The sequence below is a fragment of the Elephas maximus genome, chromosome X, assembly GCF_024166365.1.
Source record: "Elephas maximus indicus isolate mEleMax1 chromosome X, mEleMax1 primary haplotype, whole genome shotgun sequence".
NCBI classification, from domain to species: domain Eukaryota; kingdom Metazoa; phylum Chordata; class Mammalia; order Proboscidea; family Elephantidae; genus Elephas; species Elephas maximus.
In genome coordinates, this window is record NC_064846.1 from 177,467,975 (window position 1) to 177,476,118 (window position 8,144).

Genomic DNA, 8,144 nt, shown 5'->3' on the forward strand with positions numbered 1-8,144 from the left:
TGGTTCCATTGAGTGCCGAATTTTTATGCAAATATTGAGCACCTTCTACGTTTGTTTGCCAACCATCCCCTCCCCCTTTGAGATATTTTCATAAATGTCACTATGCTAATTTTTTTACATGTTGGTGTAAAAAAATGAGCATAGCATGCTTATGAAAATATCTCCTGGGAGGAGGGAGTGGTTGGCAAACAAACTTAGAAGGTGTGCATTATTTGTATAAAAATAAGATATTCCCACTACCCCAAACCAAAACCAAACCCACTGCCATTGAGTCAATTCCAACTCTAGAGACCCTATAGGACAGAGTAGAACTGCCCCACAGGGTTTTCAAGGCTGTAATATTTGTAGGAGCTAACTGTCACATCTTTCTCCCATAGAATGGCTGGTGGGTTTGAACAGCTGACCTTTCAGTTAGCAGCCAAGCACTTTTAATCACTGCACCACCCACTCCCCAGGGTCCCTAAATCCAGTGGAACATCCTGGTCTTCTTATTGATCACACAGCAGCTGTTATGGATTGTATTGTGTCTCCCCAAAATATGTCTTGGAAGCACAACCCTTATACCTGTGGATGTAATGCCATTTAGGGGTAGAGTTTTCTCAATGAGGCCATATTAACGTAGGGTGTGCATCTGTGTGACCGTTTTGCAAAAATGGTCTTTGAAGATGTTGCCAGTTAACATGAGGTCATACTGCAGTAGGGTTCGTTCTACTCCAGTATGAATGTTGTCCCTATAAAAGAGGAGAAGAGACAGAGAGAAACACTGCCGGATTCTGTACCATCTCCACCATCACTGGTATGCTTGAGTCCATTGTTGTGACCACTGTGTGTTTTGAGTGTCTTCCAACCTAGAGGGCTCGTCTTCCCTCACTGTATTGGACAATGTTCTGTTGTGATCCGTAGGGTTTTCATGGGCTGATTTTTAGGAGTAGATTGCCAGTCCTTTCTTCCTAGTCTTTCTTAGTCTGAAAGCTCTGCTGAAACCTGCCCACCATGGGTGACCCTGCTGGTCTTTGAAATACCAGTGACATAGCTTCCAGCCTCACAGCAACACCCGAACCACCACAGTACCACAAATAGACAGGGGGTAGGGAGAGAGATTGTTGTTGATGTTAGCTGTTGTTGAGTTGGCTCTGACTCATAGCAACACTGTGTACAACACAACGAAACACTGCCGGGTCCTGTGCCATCCTCGCAATCGTTGTTATGCTTGAGCCCGTTGTTGTAGCCACTGTGTCAATCCGTCTTGTTGAGGGTCTTCCTCTTTTTTGCTGACCCTCTATTTTTACCCTAATGGTGTAGTGATTAAGTGCTATGGTCCCTAACCAAAAGGTCAGCAGTTCCAATCCACCAGGCGCTCCTTGGAAACTCTATGGGGGAGTTCTACTCTGTCCTATAGGGTCACTATGAGTCAGAATCAACTCGACAGCAACGGGTTTTTTTTCTGCTTTACCAAGCATGATGTTGCATCCCCAGGGACTGGTCCCTCCTGATAACATGTCCAAAGTACGCGAGACGAAGTCTTGCCGTCCTGGATTAGGATAAGTAAAGTTGAAGAGGGCTTTTGACAACAGTTTAAATTAAATTTTAACTTACACCAAGTAGGCAGAAATGCTCGAGGAAACATTTTGCTATTTTCATCCAAGAATCTAGTTTTCTTTCTTGGCAGACAGTAGGAGCAGGTCTCCAAATACGTTAGACTATGTCTGGATTGAGGAGTTGTAAGTACTGTGTGGTTTGAATCAGTCCTGTATTTGGTGGTTGCCGCTGTATCGACTGGTTCAATCCGTCCGACCTGTAAAGTGAGGTCTCGAGACAGGGTTAGCATCAGCCAGCCCCCAAAAACCGCAGTCAGCATCTATTTTTACTTTTGTTGGCATAAGGGGAACTACAAAGACTACTGAAATAACAGCATCTGCGAGAATGAAGCAAAAAATGAAACATTTTATAGAAACTTGCTTCAGTTTCGTTGTCAAGACGCTTTCTTTGACTCTTGTCATTGGTTCCTGCAAAGACTAGGATTACAAGTGTATACTCAGTGTCTTGGTTATCTAGTGCTGCTATGACAGAAATACCACAAGTGGATGGCTTTAATAAAGAGAAATTAATTTTCTCACAGTCTAGGAGGCTAGAAGTCTGAATTCAGGGCGTCAGCTCCAGGGAAAGGCTTTCTCCCTCTGTCGGCTCTGGGGGAAGGTCCTTGTCATCAACCTTCCCCTGGTCTAGGAGCTTCTCTGTGCAGAAATCTCGGGTCCAAAGGAGACACTCTGCTCCTGGTGCTGCTTTCTTGGTGGTATGAGGTCCCCGAGTCTCTCTGCTCACTTCTCTTTTTTTATATCTCAAATGATATTGACTTAAAACACAACATAATCTTGTATCTTGAATCCTGCCTCATCAATATAACTAATCCCATCTCATTAACATCACAGAGATAAGATTTACAGCACATAGGAAAATCACATCAGATGAAAAAATGGTAGACAATCACACAATACTGGGAATCATGGCCTAGCCAAATTGACAGATATTTTGGGGGGGCACAATTCAATCCATGACACTGAGGATGCACACGTGGGGTAGCCTCTGGGTGATACAAACAGAGAACATGCTTGGCTGCTAATCAAAAGGTTGAGTCCACCCAGAGGTGCCTTGGAAGAAAAACTTGGTGATTCATTTCCAAAAAATCAAGCTTTGAAAAAAACCCTATAAGCTGAGTAAAATAAGCCAATTACAAAAGGGCAAATGTTGTATGAGACCACCATTATAAAAACCCAAGAAAAGGTTTACAGGCAGAAAAAAACAATCTTTGATGGTTAAGAGGAAGGGGAGGGCTGGGTAGCGGAAATCACTAACTAGATAGTAGACGAGTGTTGACTCTGGAGAAGGGAAAGACAACACACAGTATAGGGGAAGTCAGCACAACTTGACCAAAGCAAAGTCATAGAAGCTTCCTAGACACATCCAAACACCCTGAGGGACTGAGTTCCTGGGACTGAGGGCTGGGGACCATGGTCTCGGGGGACATCTAGGTCAATTGGCATTATCTAGTTCATAAAGAAAATGGTCTGCATCCCACCTTGGTGAGTACCGTCTGGGGTTTTAAAGGTTGCGAGCGGCCATCTAAGACACATCTATTGGTCCCATCACACCAAGAGCAAAGGAGAATGAAGAAAACCAAAGACACAAGGAAAATATTAGCCCAAGAGGCAAAAGGGCCGTAAACCACAGACTCCATAAACCTGAGACCAGAAGAACTAGGTGGTGCCCAGCTACCACCACCAACCGCTCTGACAGGGATCACAGTAGAGGGTCCCAGACAGAGTGGGAGAAAAATGTAGAAAATGTAGAATAAAATTCAAATTCACGAGAAAAAAAAAAAAAAGACCAGACTTACTGGCCTGACAGAGATTGTGGGGACCCTCAAGACTATGGCCCCCAGACACCCTGGTAATTCAGAACTGAAGCCACTCCCAAAGTTCACTTTTCAGCCAAAGATTAGACCGGCCTGTAAAACAAACAATAACACATGTGAGGAATGTGCTTCTTAGTTTGATTAAGTATATGAGACCAAATGGGCAACAGCTTTCCAAAAGCAAAGACAAGAAGGCAGAAACGGACAGGAAAACTGGACAAATGGATGCAGGGAATTGGGGTGGGGGGGAAGGGAAAGGGGGAGAGTGCTGACACATTGTGGGGTTCGCAACCAATGTCACAAAACAATTTGTGTATAAACTTTTTGAATGAAAAAATAATTTGTGCTATAAAAGCTTTCGCCTAAAACACAATAAAATTTTCTAAAAAAATTATGAAATCAATTTGCAAAAAAAAAAAAAAGAAACCCTGTGGAGCGCAGTTCTACTCTGATGCACTTGGGATCACCATGAGTCTGACTCCACGCTGCCATGGCAACAGGTAGGCGGTGATTGTTTGTAGAACACTTTACATATTGAGAAGTAAAGTCTCGCTATAACTTATCAGCATCCTCTCAGTTCTACAGCTTTGCCCCTTTCATATCATTTAGAAATTTCCACCCTAAAAAAAGTACAGAGAAACGATTGCTTTAGAAAATTAGAACCTAGGGTTTGAAAAGGTAGGACCCTGCCCTCAACTGACTTAACGAAGAGCAGCTCTGGGTCTCACTAGTGCTTCTATTGTATTTGTTAGCAGACTTTTTGGTTAAATTCCAGACAAACGCTAAATAAATAAATAAACAACAACAACAAAAAAAAAACCCAAAACAGTGAATTCCTTATTCATGATTTCCCCATAAAATAAATTTCCCCCTAGACCGTTCCAGACAGGCTTTTGCACAGTAAATCCTGGATCATACTAAGCTAACTATCTGGATGGATACATTTGTAAAATTTTTATAGAAACACAGACAACATCTTAGAAACCAATTGGCTTTGTGGGCATAAACCTTTCAGTGTTTTACGATCATACAGTCATTACTTCATGCAGTGGCGTGACGATGGCTGCTATGAATATTAATGACGTGTTACGGAGCCCTTAAACCCTGCTCCTGTACGATTTTACACAAGAAACTGTTCCTGGCCTCCGTCCAGCTCCTTGTACTTTTCTTCCTAAAGCAAAGCTACCATGTATCCACAAGCCAGCCCCTGAAAACCCCAGAGATTGCAGTTGTGCGCTGACACATAACAGGTTCCCATGAGCTGGACTCAACTCTACAACAACTGGGTATTGTGGTGAAATACATATAACATGTGCCATAACGAAACCTTCAACTGTATTTCTCTGCTACATTTTTAAGCCACACGCTAGCTGGTGAATTTGTTTTGTTCGCTTATTCCTCATAAGCTAACTGATGAGATTAATTTCTCTCTATGCCCAAGGATGGCAGGACTACGTCTCACATACTTTGGACATGTTGTCAGGAGGGATCAGTCCCTGGAGAAGGACATCATGCTTGGTAAAGTAAAGGGTCCCTGAAATAGAGGAAGACACGCAATGAGATGGATTGACACAGTGGCTGCAACAATGGGTTTAAGCATAACAATGATTGTGAGGATGGTACAGGACCAGGCAGTGTTTCGCTCTGTTGTACATAGGGTCGCTATGAGTCGGAACTGACTTGATGGCACCTAACAACAACAACAACATGCCCAAAGAACCAAAAAACAATGTTGTTGCTGTTAAATGCCGTTGAGTTTTGTTCTGTTGTTTGTTTGTACAACAGAACAACACGCTGCCCAGTCCTGTGCCATCCTCACAATCCTTGCTGTGTTTGAGCCCATTGTTGCTGCCACTGGGTCAAGCCATCTCGTTGAGGGTCTTCCTTTTTTTCCTCTGACCCTCTACTTCACCAAGCATGATGTCCTCCTCCAGGGGCTGGTCACTCCTGATAACGTGTACAAAGTATGTGAGATGAAATCTCATCCTAGCTTCTAAGGAACATTCTGACTGTACTTCTTCCAAGGCAGATTTGTTCCTTCTTCCGGCAGTCCATGGTATATTTGCTATTCTTCACCAACACCACAATTCAAAGGCATCATTTTTTTCTTCGGTCTTCCTTATTTGTTGTCCAGTTTTCCCATGCAATTGAAAGCAGCATGGCTTGGGTCAGGAGCACCTTAGTCCTCAAAGTGACATTTTTGCTTTCATGCTTTAAAGAAGTCTTTTGTAGCAGGTCTGTCCAATGCAATACACCGTTTGATTTCTTGACTGCTGCTTCCACGGGCAGCATTTATCATAGAGCCAAATGAAATGAAATCCTTGACAACTTCAGCCTTTTCTCTGTTTATCATGAGTTGCTGATGGGTCCAGTTGTGAGGATTTTTGTTTTCTTTGCATTGAGGGAGGAGGAGATGGCCAAAATAAGAGGGAGTGTCTTCCATACTGGGACGGTTACAATGTCTTCAAAGTAATGTGGCTCTCAGTTACCTTGTCCCCAGATCCTGCTAAAGTTAAGTCAGACTTGGAGGCTCTTTATGGGAACCTGAGCAGCATCCCAGAGCTGAAGCCATTCAAGCTCTAACAGCAAGCCAGTAACACTTCTCCAAGAACCAAGTGTCACCCTGCTTTCTCATCTTTGCTTGTGGGCAGCTATTGCCCATTTGGTCTTGTACACTTGATTAAACTAAGAAGCACTTTCTTCATGTTATTGTTTGTCTTATAAGCCTGTCGAATCTTTGGATGAAAGGTGGACTTTGGGAGTCCTTTCAGTTCCAAGTTAGCAGGGTATCCAAGGGCCATAGTCTAGAGGGTCCCTACAGTCTCCGTCAGACCAGTGAGTCTGGTCTTTTTTTGTGAATTTGAAGTTTATCTACATATTTCTTCCTCTCTGTCAGGGGCGCTTTATTGTGATCCCTGTCACAGTGGTCAGTGGTGGTAGCCAGGCACCATCTAGTTCCTCTGGGCTAAGGCTGGTGTCGGCTGTGGTTCATGTGGGCCAATAGTCCTTTGGGCTAATATTTTCCTTGTGTCTTTGGTTTTCTTCATTCTCCTTTGCTCCATACAGGATGGGACCAAAAGATGTATCTTAAATGGCCACTTGCAAGCTTTTAAGATCCCGGATGCTACTCACCAAAGTAGGATATAGAACATTCTCTTTACGAACTATGTTATGCCCATTGACCTAGATGCCCCCCCAAACCATGGTCCCTAGTCCTCAGCCCCAGTAACTTGGTCTTTCAAGGTGTTTGGATGTTGCAACACCTTTTGAATCTATTTCAAAGTTAAAAGTTTATGGAAGACAGAACAAGTCTACCCATTTAGTGTTTCTCGTACACTCTTCTAATTTTAAGGCATAGAGTCACTCATGGCACACTAGAGTTCAAAGTAGCTTTGGACATTACTTGATTCAGATGAGGAAATGTAGACCCAGGAGAGTAAAAACTGGTTTTAACGTCACATAATTGTTTTTTTTTTTTTTTAAAAAAAGGTTCTTGGCTAGTTTCTTAGACTTGAGGCACAGCCCATAATAACCTAGCAATAGATGATAAGGGCTGTTAAAACGTTCATGCCATTTAGATTCCAAAAACTGTAACACCTTGCCTATAGTTTTTAAAAATCTTTTAGATATTGGAGTTCAAAGCTAATGAGATGTTGGGATGAAGGATACGGACTTTCCCCTGTAAAGTCTCACGTTGTGGGGAACATTTCAGACGGTCAGGAGGAGACCACGGAGAAAACGGAGTTACCAGCACACAGATTGTGGGCAAAAATAGAGTTTTTCAAGAAATTAAGAATATACCTGGAAGCCCTGGAGGCGCAGTGGTTAAGAGCTTGGCTGCTAAGCAAAAGGTCAGCAGTTCGAATCTACCAGTCGCTCCTTGGAAACTCTGTGGGGCAGTTCTACTCTGTCCTATAGGGTCGCTATAAGTCGGAATAGACTCGACGGCAACAGGTTTTTAAAAAAAAATTTTGTAAATATACCTTCTCACTTCCAGAGTGCCATCCTGAAACAAGCCCCCAAGTATGTTAAAAAGAGCTCAGCTGATACTGATCAATAAAAAACTCAAACCAAACCCATTGCCGTCGAGTCAATTCCGACTCATAGCAACCCTATAGGACAGAGTAGAACTGCCCCACAGGGTTTCCAAGGAGAGGCTGGTGGATTTGAACCGCCCACCTTTTGGTTAGCAGCCCAGCTCTTAGCCACTGCGTCACCAGAGCTCTGATCAAGACAAAGCCAGGTGAAAATGAAAAACTCCAACAGATTAGAGTCTTTTCAAAGAGGAAATCACAAGGTTATATTCAATCATGATTTAAGGTGTCTTGCATTATAGAGTAAAACCTGCGAGGCCAGAACGTGTGTAAGGTGGACCCCGTCTTAGAAGGAAAGCGCAAATTATTTTCCACTAAATAGACGATAGAAAGGTGAAAACCTTTCTAGACCTCGAAAAACAAGGCAGTCCCATCGAGTTCCGTCTCTCACAGGTTTCACTCTATCATGCTTCTTGCTACAATTTTAAGGTAACTTGTTATTTGGGGTAAATGTGTTGTGATTTAATTTTCTGCTCCTCGAGACTAGCCTCCGATTGCAACTGAGTTCATGATTCTTAAATTGCATTCACGCATCTGGCCCCCAGCTCCCCAAACACAGTAATTCCATGAGTAAACATGTCTAAACCAGCTCTATCGGTTGTGGAGTCGAGTCTGGGCTTATACAAGTGTTTTATAAA